Source organism: Xiphophorus hellerii, chromosome 11, assembly GCF_003331165.1.
Source record: "Xiphophorus hellerii strain 12219 chromosome 11, Xiphophorus_hellerii-4.1, whole genome shotgun sequence".
Classification (NCBI taxonomy): domain Eukaryota; kingdom Metazoa; phylum Chordata; class Actinopteri; order Cyprinodontiformes; family Poeciliidae; genus Xiphophorus; species Xiphophorus hellerii.
This window is the reverse complement of record NC_045682.1, coordinates 454,439-466,779: the sequence shown is the minus strand read 5'-3', so window position 1 is coordinate 466,779 and position 12,341 is coordinate 454,439. Positions and strand designations below refer to the sequence as shown.

At 42.4% G+C, this 12,341-nt stretch overlaps 1 long non-coding RNA gene across 1 annotated transcript; it reads left to right on the top strand.

The window, feature by feature from the left end:
* Positions 1 to 420, top strand: LOC116728895 (uncharacterized). Its single transcript, XR_004341041.1, has 2 exons — positions 1 to 116; positions 147 to 420. It is a non-coding gene; the product is annotated as an uncharacterized LOC116728895 (long non-coding RNA).
* The last annotated feature ends 11,921 nt before the right edge of the window (positions 421 to 12,341 follow it).

Below are 12,341 nucleotides of genomic sequence, written 5' to 3'. Positions count from 1 at the left end.
GAGGTTCTGCAATAACTTCTATTTACAGCCCAGAACCTCCAGCCCAGATCCCGTCAGCAGCGGCTTTAACCCTCCTGGTAGAAACGTTAAGGAGAAGCAGAGAGAACAGTCAGCAGGTGGTACCACCCGATACCAGGTGGTACCAGGTGGTACCAGGTGGTACCGGGGCTTTGAGCTGCGTTGCGAGTCGCGGTGACAGTCGCAGTACTGTGTCTTATATCAGGATGTCTGATATAAAGACAGATATTCTTTGTATCTGTTGGTGGACCGACTCAGACTGCATGTAGTGAACTGGGCTTTTAGCAGAATGATCAAGTTAAAGTCAGAAGTTTTGAAGCGTTTCTGTTTGGGGCAAGGCAGGTTTTTTCCCAGCTATTGCGAGGACAATTACGAAAAGATAAATAGAAACAGTTTTTCTAACGTCAACATCAGACCTACGTTTTTAAAACCAGTGTATGAAAAAAATATTCTTGCCCATAATTTGGTAGTTAGAGGACACAGATCCTCCTCCTCACCATGGACCCGGAGTCTGAACAACATGGAGGCAGAAACTGAGTCATTATTAAACTGAGAGCAGACAGACTAGTTTATTTTGATAAATTATTATATTTAGCTAAATATTATTGCTGAGGGGCACAAGCAGGCTTTCTGAGATACAGATTTAAAAAAATGTAAAATTAAAAAAAAAATTTTTGAAAAAAAAAAAAAATCAAAACGGGCACTAAGGGCATTAAAGATAAATGGGGCAGAGGCTCAAAGCCCTCTTTGCCACCCCCCTTGCACGTGCCTGTCTAGTGCAGTGCCCCTGTGCGTTGCATACAGTGCATACCCACTTTTTGTGCCACTGGAACTGCTCCAAGCTTGACCAGCAGACTGAAGCTCTGTCTGTGCTTTGCGTTGCCAGTATAATATAAATAAATTTGTAATGTACTGTACACTTTTTTGTGTGTGTATTTTAAGTGAAATATCTCAATTTGAAGTATTAGGGTATTATGACAGTTTATGTAAAGAAGTAAAAAATAATTTAGTCTGTTAGATTTCGTTCACAATGCTGTCTATAGCACAGTTGACATATTACACTGTAATAAATATTTTTTAAAGTAAAAATATGTAGTTAAAGTTTGACGACTATTATCAAAGTTTGTCTTTACAATAAAATGCCAAAAAATTTAAATGAAGTTACGTTTTTATTCATATTTTGAAATAGCAAATGCACATTGAATTATGGAATTGTGTTAACATGTTCATGAATGTCACTGTAAAGGTATGTGTGGGCGTGGGTGTGTGTTACAAAACGTTTTTTTTTTTTTTTTTACATTTTTAACATGTTTTTAACTCATTATGTTTTGACAGTATAATATGACAGAGATAATCTTTGAACACACGCATACAGTGTAAGCTCCTTATACAGCCCCCGCTCCAAGTATCACCTGCCAAGGAGCCCTGCATGAAATCATACTGGACTCTTCCACCCCCTTCCAATGTGACACCAGGACATGATCAACTCTCACTTGCCAATCATCCTCCTGAAGGACAAGCCCCTGTAGCCATACAAACAAACATACATCACTGCCAGTCCAGCACAGGGCTACCATACCCAGCTACATTGTCACCACTCAATCAATCACAATATCAAAGATCCCACATCGGAAAAAGAATGCACACAATACCAGCCTTTGTGGCATCCTCCAACCAGCAGTACCAATATCCCCCCACACAGCAGCAAATAGAGGAGAAAACCATGGAGCCTGCCCAAATGCTCAGCCAACGCCAGCAACCCCAGCCTGCCCATCCACAAAACTGTAGTTGTAAATGCCCATTCCATTATTTACGCTGTTTGTAAGTTGTTACCCATAGTACCCACTAGGGGGCGCTGTAGTTTGGTTCATGTTGAGTTAGTGCCTTCATTTAAAGCGAAAAATAAGAGGAAGTGTCACTAGTCTAATGTCAGTCAGCACTTTGGGCTGAAATATCCTACGGACAAGAGGAAGAGGAGACTATTCATCTTTATGACTCTGGACTGTAGCGCACATTCTTCAGAAAAGGCTAAATGCAGCACAACTCAGACTTTACCGCCGTAAACTTTGCAGACCTTGGACAGCGAAGCGAGGTACATGTTTAGAACTGCATTAGTTTGTGAAGTTAGCGTTACTATGTAATGTATTCATGTTTTGTGTCAAACAAAGGCACTTAAGCAAATGTATTTTCTTTTCTTTTAGTTTTCACGGTGTATTTGGAGCACGGTGTATTCAGTGCTATTCAACAAACTTGGTTTCGAAAGAAGTAAATACAATCTACTGCACCCGTCGAAGCTCTCTGTGTTTTCTTGGGTCTGAGGGACCGCTACAGTAGTATTAATGCCAGCAAAGCACCTACACCTGAGCTGACCCACCGCCCCGGACCACTCCTGCTTTCAGCCACCAACCTGAAATGACAAACCGAGAACAGGAGTGTGGAAAGACCCCAAAGCTCTCTCCGTCCACTTAAACGTCATGTTGATGCGTGTTATAGTTAATTGAACATCCAACTTTATTTGGTAAAAGCCTTGATTTAAATCCAACACAGAGAAATACTTGGTCAGGCATTTGAGCCACCACTTCCTGAGAAGCAGAAAATGTTCTCTTCTTATCACTGTGTTATGGAGCCTTGGCGAAAATTCAAGCTGAGAGACTCGACCCAGCTTCTCCTCATCATCTAATCACCACGCCCGGCCGCAGCCAACCCGGACCGGAGCTCCACGCCGCTCCAGCCAATCTTCGTCCAAGGACGCCTTTAAAAGTTCAAGCTACCCTGGGGTCTTCCTGCTCGTCAGCCGTGCTTTGACCCACCTCCTCCCCATCTCCACCTTCATCATGATGAACGTCCTCCAGGATCCCTCCCTGCTCTCCCGTCTCCAGGCTCCGCTCCACCACCAGTTTCGGTCCCAGGGGGGAAGACTATCCCAAACTCGCCGAGCAGACCTCCTGCTCACAGCGATCCTCGGCTCACGGTCTTCTTCCGGGTCCGAGAGCCAAAGAACTTGTACCACTAAATCTTTTTAGCTGCTACTTTCTTCTCTGTGTGAGTCTCTCCAGATTGAAATGACTTTGGGATCCATAGAAATCCCTATCTTGCTTGGAGTAACGACCTTCACTATGTTATTCACTCACTGAGTAGGCTCTTACTGCTTAGTAATAATCATCTGTTGAAGTTACTGAATGACTGTCCCTGAGAGCAACCAGGATCCTTCTTGACATATGAATCACAGGCTCCACATCTGGGTCCAGCTTTATGATATGTTCACCTGGAAAGCATTCAAGACCTGTAAATAGGCATGGCCTCAGATCTCTCCATACGCTACAGCCGTTTCACTATTTTTAGTTTGTCCATAGTTCTCTTCCAAGTATGGCTAGAGAATGCTCCTTTATTATTTCAAAGCCAGTCTTGTGTTCTATTCCTTTGTACTGGCATGTGAGTGATTTTTGTTTTTGCCCCCTGGCTCCACCTTGTGTCCTGAATAACCCACTAACTTGGATATCAAATCAAATCAAATTTTATTTGTATAGCACATGTCAGCAGCAAGGCATTTCAAAGTGCTTTACATCATTACAAACACAGAAACACAATGCAAGATAGAATCAACAATCAAAACACAGCATTATAAATTTGTAATTGATTACATTTCAAATACAATTCTAAACAGGTGGGATTTTAGTTGAGATTTAAAAGAAGTCAGTGTTTCAGCTGTTTTACAGTTTTCTGGAAGTTTGTTCCAAATTTGTGGTGCATAGATGCTGAAAGCTGCTTCTCCTCATTTGGTTCTGGTTCTGGGGATGCAGAGCAGAGCAGAACCGGAAGACCTGAGAGGTCTGGAAGGTTGATACAACAACAGCAGATCTTTAATGTATTGTGGTGCTAAGCCGTTCAGTGATTTATAAACTAACAACACTATTTTAAAGTCTATTCTTTGAGCTACAGGGAGCCAGTGTAGGGACTTTAAAACTGGTGTTATGTGCTCTATCTTCCTGGTTTTAGTGAGAACGCGAGCAGCAGCATTCTGGATCAGCTGCAGCTGTTTGATTGATTTGTTGGACAGACCTGTGAAGACGCTGTTGCAATAATCAATACGACTGAAGATGAACGCATGGATGAGTTTCTCTAGATCTTGCTGAGACATTAGTCCTTTAATCCTGGAAATGTTCTTCAGGTGATAGAAGGCCGACTTCGTAACTGTCTTTATGTGGCTCTGGAGGTTCAGGTCAGAGTCCATCACTACTCCCAGGTTTCGGGTCTGATCGCTGGTTTTCAGTTGTAATAACTGAAGCTGTGCATTGACTCTAGATCTATAACTCTAGATCGTTCCTCTTTAGGTCCAAAAATAATAACTTCAGTTTTGTTTCTGTTCAGCTGGAGAAAGTTTTGGCACATCCACACATTTATCTGTTCTAAGCATCTGTTCAGTGATTGGATGGGTTCTGAGTCCCCTGGTGACATCGTAATGTAGAGCTGTGTGTCATCTGCATAGTTATGGTAGCTAATATTATTTCCTGTTATAACCTGAGCTAGTGGGAGCATATAAATATTGAATAAAAGGGGTCCTAGGATTGAACCTTGGGGTAACCCACATGTGACCTTTGACCTCTTTGATGAAAAGTTTTCAATTGAAACAAAGAAATCCCTGTTCTTTATGTAGGATTCAAACCAGTTAAGCACTGGACCGGAGAGTCCGACCCAACTCTCCAGTCGATTCAGTAATATGTCATGGTCAACAGTGTCAAAAGCTGCACTGAGGTCCAACAGAACCAGCACTGTGGTTCTGCCACAGTCCGTATTTATATGGATGTCATTGAACACTTTTACGAGGGCGGTCTCTGTGCTGTGGTGAGACTGGAAACCAGACTGGAAGGAGTCAAAGAGGTTGGTTATCGTTAGGAAGCTAGTTAATTGTTTACACACAGCTTTTTCAATAACTTTGCTGATGAATGGGAGGTTGGAGATCGGCCTGTAATTCTGCATTAGTGATTTGTCCAGATTGTTCTTTTTTATAAGTGGTTTGATTACTGCTGTTTTCAAAGCCTGGGGGAAAACGCCTGATGAGAGCGATGAGTTTACTATTTGGATCAGATCAGCAGCAATAACAGGCAGGACTTTCCTAAAGAAATGTGTGGGTAAAACATCCAGACAGCAGGCACTTGAGCTTAGTTGACTTTTAATTTCCTCTAGGGTTTTATAATTAAGTAGTTGAAATTGGGTCATTTTTTCTGTATTTGTTTTGTTTGGGCACAGCATTGGTACTGACTTTATAGTGGATGTACAGATTAATGCTCTGATTTTTTGAATTTTCTCTGAAAAGAAGCTGGAAAACTGGTTGCAGGCGGCAATACATTGGAATTCAGGCGGTAACGTCACAGGAGGGTTTGTGATTCTGTCAACTGTTGCAAATAAAGCTCGAGCATTGTTAATGTTTTTGTTTATGACATCTGCAAAGAAAGCCTCTCTTGCATGTTTTAGTGTTAAATGATAGTTACGTAGTCTTTCTTTATAGATGTCATAATAAACGTGGAGTTGAGTTTTACGCCATTTTCGTTCTGCCCTGCGGCAGAGTTGTCTTGCAGATCTAACTGTTTGTGTATTTCTCCATGGAGATTTCTTTTTACCAGACACAACCTTCAATTTAATTGGGGCAACGGAATCAATACTATCTTAGACTTAGAGTTAGACTGACTTTATTGTCATCTTGCATGCACAGGGTGTATACAGAACGAAATTTCGTTGCATATGGCTCAGGACAATGTTTTGAGGTTCCAATGTTATGAGGTTACTCCAGAATAAACTAAAATACAATATAAAATATAAATATAAGTATAAAATATAAAGTGCAGGAATGACAGTAAAATAGAAGTTATTTAGCTATGTACTGTATATGTGCAAGGTATGAAGTGAAGACCAGTTTTTGAGTGCAGTCCAGTTAAGAGTTCAGCAGTCTGATGGCAAGTGGGAAAAAGCTGTTTCGGAACCTGGTGGACCTGCACCGGATGCTGCGGAACCTCTTTCCAGAGGGCAGCAGGGAGAACAGTCCATGGTGGGGATGTGAAGGGTCACTGACGATGTTTCGGCCTCGGGACACGCAGCGCTGGGATGAAATGTCCTGAATGGAGGGAAGGGGGGCCCCGATGATCCTCTCTGCTGTCCGCACCACTCTCCTCACGTTCTTCCAGTCGGAGGCGCTGCAGCCTCCACACCACACAGAGAGGCAGCTGGTCAGAATGCTCTCTATGGTGCTTCTGTAGAACGTCTTGAGGATGGGCGGGGGCAGGTGTGCTCTTCTCATCCTCCGCAGGAAATACAAGCGTTTCTGTGCCCTCTTGACCAGAGACGTGGTGTTCCCAGTCCAGGTGAGGTCGTTTGTGATGTGCACCCCCAGGAATTTAGTGCTGCTGACCACCTCCACAGCCGAGCTGTTGATGAGCAGTGGAGCGTGGCTGGGCCGGTTCTTCCTGAAGTCGACGATCATCTCCTTCGTCTTGTCAACGTTCAGGATCAGGCTGTTGTCTCTGCACCAGTCCACCAGCTGCTCCACCTCCTCTCTGTAGTCCAGGTCGTTGTCGTCTCTGATGAGGCCCACCACCGTTGTGTTGTCCGCGAACTTCACAATGTGATTGGTGGCGAACCTGGGGGTGCAGTCGTGTGTCATCAGAGTGAACAGCAGAGGGCTCAGGACGCAGCCCTGAGGGGAGCCTGTGCTGAGGGTGATGACATCGGAGGTGTGTTGTCCGATCCGGACTGACTGAGGTCTGTTGGTGAGGAAGTCTAGCAGCCAGTTGCGCAGGGGGGTGCTGAAGCCCAGGTGTCCCAGTTTTCCTGCCAGATACTGTGGGATGATTGTGTTGAACGCTGAGCTGAAGTCCAGGAACAACATCCGCACATGAGTGTTCTTCTCCTGCAGGTGAGCCAGGCTCAGGTGTAGGGCAGAGGAGATGGCGTCCTCAGTGGAGCGGTTTCGGCGGTAGGCAAACTGGAACGGGTCGAATGTGGAGGGGAGTCTGGAGACGATGTGTTCTTTTACCAGCCTTTCAAAGCACTTCATCATGATGGGAGTCAGTGCCACAGGCCGGTAATCGTTGAAAGAGGTGACTTGAGGTTTCTTTGGCACCGGAATGATGGAGGCAGTTTTGAGACAGGCTGGCACTGTGGCTTGGTCCAGTGAGGTGTTAAAAATGTCTGTTAGGACACCAGCCAGCTGACCTGCGCATTCCCTGAACACCCGCCCAGGTATGTTGTCGGGGCCTGGGGCCTTCCGTGGGTTGACTCTTTTCAGAGTCTTCAACACATCGGCTGTGTCCAGGCAGAGTGCCTCCTCTTCCTGGTGGGGAACAGTTTTCTTTGCCGGAGTACTGTTCAGTGCCTCGAACCTCCCAAAGAAGTGATTGAGTCCATTGAGAAAGTCAGCATCAACTTCGCCCACTGGGGGGAAGGATGGATTGTAATCTGTGATCGCCCGTATGCCTTGCCACATACACCTGATGTTGCTGGTGTCGTGGAAGAACTCCTGTATTTTCTGACTGCGGGTACGCTTTGCTAACCTGATAGCACGGTTCAAGTTGGCTCTCGCTGTCCTCGGTGCCTCCTTGTCGCCAGACTTGAAGGCTGAGTTCTGTGCTTTTAGCATTTCCCGTACCTCCTTAGTCATCCAGGGTTGTTGGTTGGCCCGGGTGATAATGTTCTTAGTGATGCTGACGTCCTCTGTGCACTTGTTGATGTAGGCTGACACAGTCATGGCGTACTCATCGATGTTGATCTGGTCGTTGTAAGTGGCTGCTGCCTTGAACATCTCCCAGTCAGAGCACTCAAAACAGTCCTGGGGTGCCTCCATGCCCCCCTCAGTCCACACCCTCACCTGCTTCACTGTAGTTTTTGTTCTGATCAGCAGGGGCTTGTATGCAGGAATTAGCATGACAGATAGGTGGTCTGAAGAGCCAAGGTGGGGGCGGGAGCTGCTCTGAATGCTTCTTTGATGTTGGTGTAGGCCAAGTCTAGAGTATTCACTCCCCTGGTTGGAAAATTCACATACTGGTTGAAGTGAGGGAGAACAGTCTTCATGTTGGCCTGGTTAAAATCCCCAGCAACAAAAATATGAACGGAGTAATAAGAAGAAACCTCCTTTCTCAGTGTCAGCAGCCATTTGCCACACTCACCATCTGAAACTTTAGACTGAAAATCATTTACCAACTTATCTACATCATTACAGCTTAAGGATGAGGAAGAAGAGTAGATTTGATTAAAAGTTTCTGCTGTGTTTTCTGTGAGAGAAAGTTTTGTGATGGTTGCTGTTTGTCCAAGTGAGTTAAAAGATAAAGAACTTTCAAAGATAACAGCGAAGTGATCCGACAGGGCGACATCAGTTACAGAGACATTGGAAATATTCACACCCTTACTGATAACCAGGTCCAGTGTGTGTCCTTGAGTGTGTGTTGCTTGTTTGACATGTTGTGTTAGACCGAAAGTCTCTAAAATATTAGCGAGCTTTTTTTGATAGTGAGGCTTTATGTTTTTTGTCAACTTTCAGGGTCTGCAATGACTGAGGTCCGTTCCTGTTTCTATTCAAAACTGAACTTTTATTTATTAGTTCTTCAGTCCATCTCTCAATACTCTGTGCTTTACCGACTTCCTTTCCTGGTAGTTCCAGGAAACATGTAATCACTTTCTATACTTTGTTGAGTCACATGCATCATTTGTGTTTTCTTTTGGCTCCTTGTCCTGCACATTTTTGCAAAATTAATTGTTCTTTTGATACTTCTTGCATGATTGACCATAGGCAGGGTGTTTCTCAGCTTTCGTCAGTGCAAGACCAGCTTCTCTGAGTAAACTGGCACTTATTTGATCGTTATGTCTTCCACAGATGTCTACCACATCGAGTGATATGCTTCAAGTCAATCACAATTCTTTGTCCTGCTTGATGATGATTCCACTCTAAGACTTTCCTTTCAATAAAGACATACTATGGGCAGGCCTTACATCAGGTGAGACATTGACACTCTGATAGCAGCCACCATATTTATTGCCTTGGCAACAGTGGACCAACTCTTTCCTAGATATTGTTATGATGTAGAGATCAGCAGCCAGGATGCATGCATGATGCAGCCAGCCAGAAAACATTGAGAGCATGGGATCCAGTGTCTTATTTGGTTAAAGAAAAAGTGCAACACAACTCTCTGTATCCTTATTTCATGACTGTATATTGTATTTTCATCTTCTCAGCTGTATCCCTTATTTGTATTGTTTTGAAATCCTTGATGGGTGGGGCCATTGGATTGGGGGATATATGTGTGTAATTGGTTCATGTCTTATTTTGTCTTTCCACATTAAGTTTATTGCACTTATTTTTGTGGATGTATAATAACAAAAATAAAAAACTGATGTCAGAAAATACATATACATACTATTGACCCATTGCATCTAAGTAACTTAATCATTCAAAGACCATGATGGACGTGGGAAGTGAGGATTGGGAGTATTGTAGTACTCATTGTTACTGGAGCATGTAGTGACAGTGGACTGTTACTTGCAGTATGTAATTGACACTGCCACAATGCCTCATACTGGGCATGCACGTACTGACAGCGGAATGGAGCGCTCCCCTTTAATAAGAAGAAACCTCCTTTCTCAGTGTCAGCAGCCATTTGCCACACTCACAAAAAAAGAAAGACACTGTATTCAGTTTAAAGGGGTGTGTCCTTTCATTCTTTATTCAGTCTCCGTTCATATTTTTGTTACAACTCGTTAGGATTTTGGCAAAATATTCCATGAATTCATGAAACAAAAGCAGAACATTTTTGAAGCTTTACTTTTCATTTAGTTCTTTAGATTGTAAAACAATGGTATGACCTTAAAGGGCCATTTACCCTTAAAAGTCTCCAGCATAGCAAATTAAAACAATTCTGCAAAGACTGGGCCAAAATCTCACTACAAGGATGTAGAAGTTTCATTGCCATGTATTGTGATAGTATTTTTTGCCCAGAAAGGTGACATACAGTACAGACCAAAAGTTTGGACACACCTTTTAATTCAATGAGTTTCCTTTATTTTCATAACTATTGACATTGTAGATTCACACTGAAGGCATCAAAACTATGAATAACACATGTGGAAATATGCACTAAACAAAAATGTGTAAAACATCTGAAAATACCCCTTATATTCTAGTTTCTTCAAGGTAGCAACCTTTTGCTGCGATTACTGCTTTGCAAACACTCTGCATTTTCTCGATGAGCTTCAAGAGGTAGTCACCTGAAATGGTTTTCACTTCATAGGTGTGCCCTGTCAGGTTAATAAGTGGGATTTCTTGCCTTATAAATAATCATGAAAATAAAGAAAACCCATTGAATTAGAAGGTGTGGCCAAACTTTTGGTCTGTACTGTATCTAGTAATTTTGTTAAGGACAAGTTTGATTTCATAGACTTTTCCCCTTGACTAGGCCTGTCACGATAGCAAATTTTGCTGAGCGATTAATTGTCTCAAAAATTATTGCGATAAACGATAATATTGTTTGAAGACCTTTTTACACTGATGTAATGGAAATGATGTAATAATCCATGCAATTTCCTGCCAAAGATAGATACACTTTATTTTCAAAAGAACACTAAACACTGGAACTGATAAACAAAATAAACAAAACAACCAAAAACAAAAATAAAATGGATTCTCAGTCTCCATTAAAAAAAACTCACTTGGAAAAAAAAAAAACTAAACAACATAAAGCCAAAGTGGAAATAAATACTACATTCAACCAAAAGAGTGCAGATTATGAAGTCTGTATACCATGTTGCCCTTCTGTAATAATTAGATTTATATAGAGAAAATGGGCACATCAACTACCTGATGCAATAATTCACACTACATGATTTTTTGCTCCTATTTTTCCCCTTACAACAATATTAGATCGTTGGTCTTTCTAAGATTGTGTGGTGTGTTACGGTAGATCGTCGTTGCCGCTCCGATCTAAATCAGGGGTTTTCTCCGACTGGGATCTTAACTCAGCCTGTTGAATGTGACAGGCAGCCAATCAGAAAGCGAGGATTCTCCTCCGTGTTTTCTGAGGGGAAATTACGGAGGGGAATCCCAAACAGCTGACACGGCGCAACCCGAAGTCCAGCGGACATTGGAGATGATATGTGGAAACAACATTAATGTTTATTCAACATGCAAAGAATATAGAAATGACAAGGGGAGGAGCTGGAGCGAAACTGCTACAGCAGTTGGTAAACCCAGTAACTTTTCAGCTGTTCTTCGTTAACGTGACGTAAATAGGTTATAATGATTTAGTCAGGACTTTAAGCTGACACTAGCCACATGCATTGCAGGTAGATTGTAGTAAAGCATTGATTAATGCCCGGTTTTAAAATTAGTTCACTGAACTTGTAGCCATTATTTTGTGCCCATTGTTGGAAACCACACGGCAGGAACGAACCCGATCGAACCGTTATACCTAGGATTTCTGTCGGCTAATGTGTGGTCTCTCAGGTTTTGAAAATGAGCCGACAATCGGCTGGCAGCTCTAAGATCGTGCAGTGTGCGCTGGGCTTTACACTAAGGAAATGAGAAAGGAGGAGTCGGTGGAGAGCACCGGAGTTGAGCCTTTTTTCATTCAGTCTCATTAGCTGAAAGAGAAAAAGGTCGGAAGAGACGATAGTGCCGATAATTAAAATGACGTCCAAATTTTTAATTTATCGCGACAGGCCTATTTGTGACTAAAATAAATGCAAGAATTCTGCAAGTGGGCAAAGACTTTGACTGTAAATAGATACAGGAAGGCAGCAATACATTTAAAATGTAACTGACTGATTAGCTTAGATAATAAAAAAGTTCCCTGTTGAGAATTTAACAGTTTTTCATTTCCAGTAAGGACTTTTGAGTACGATAATATTGATTAAGTGTATATGCGATTGGCTGAATCTAACAAGCACAAACATGCACACAGGACTCGGCTTCAGTATTACAGGTGGAGATGGAAACCAACACATCCCTGGTGATAAAAGCACATATCTCACCAAAGTATTTGATGGAAGAGCAGTGAAAAACATTCTCATTTACAAGTTGGAGACAGATTGATTATGGTGAGAAATGTTCATTATCGATGTTGTGACAATGTTTTGATAATGTACTGTGACATAAGCTCTAAATAGTCTTAAAAGTATTGTGGGCCTTTGTGGGTGTTAGAGATTTTTTGGTATTATCATTTTATTTTCTTACTCTAGTTCACATTAAGTCTATAGATCTTTGTGATTTTCTGTTTAAAGTGTTCTCTTCTTTAAATGACCTGGAGGTCACTACTGTCTGTTCAACTTTACGAGAAATAGATAAC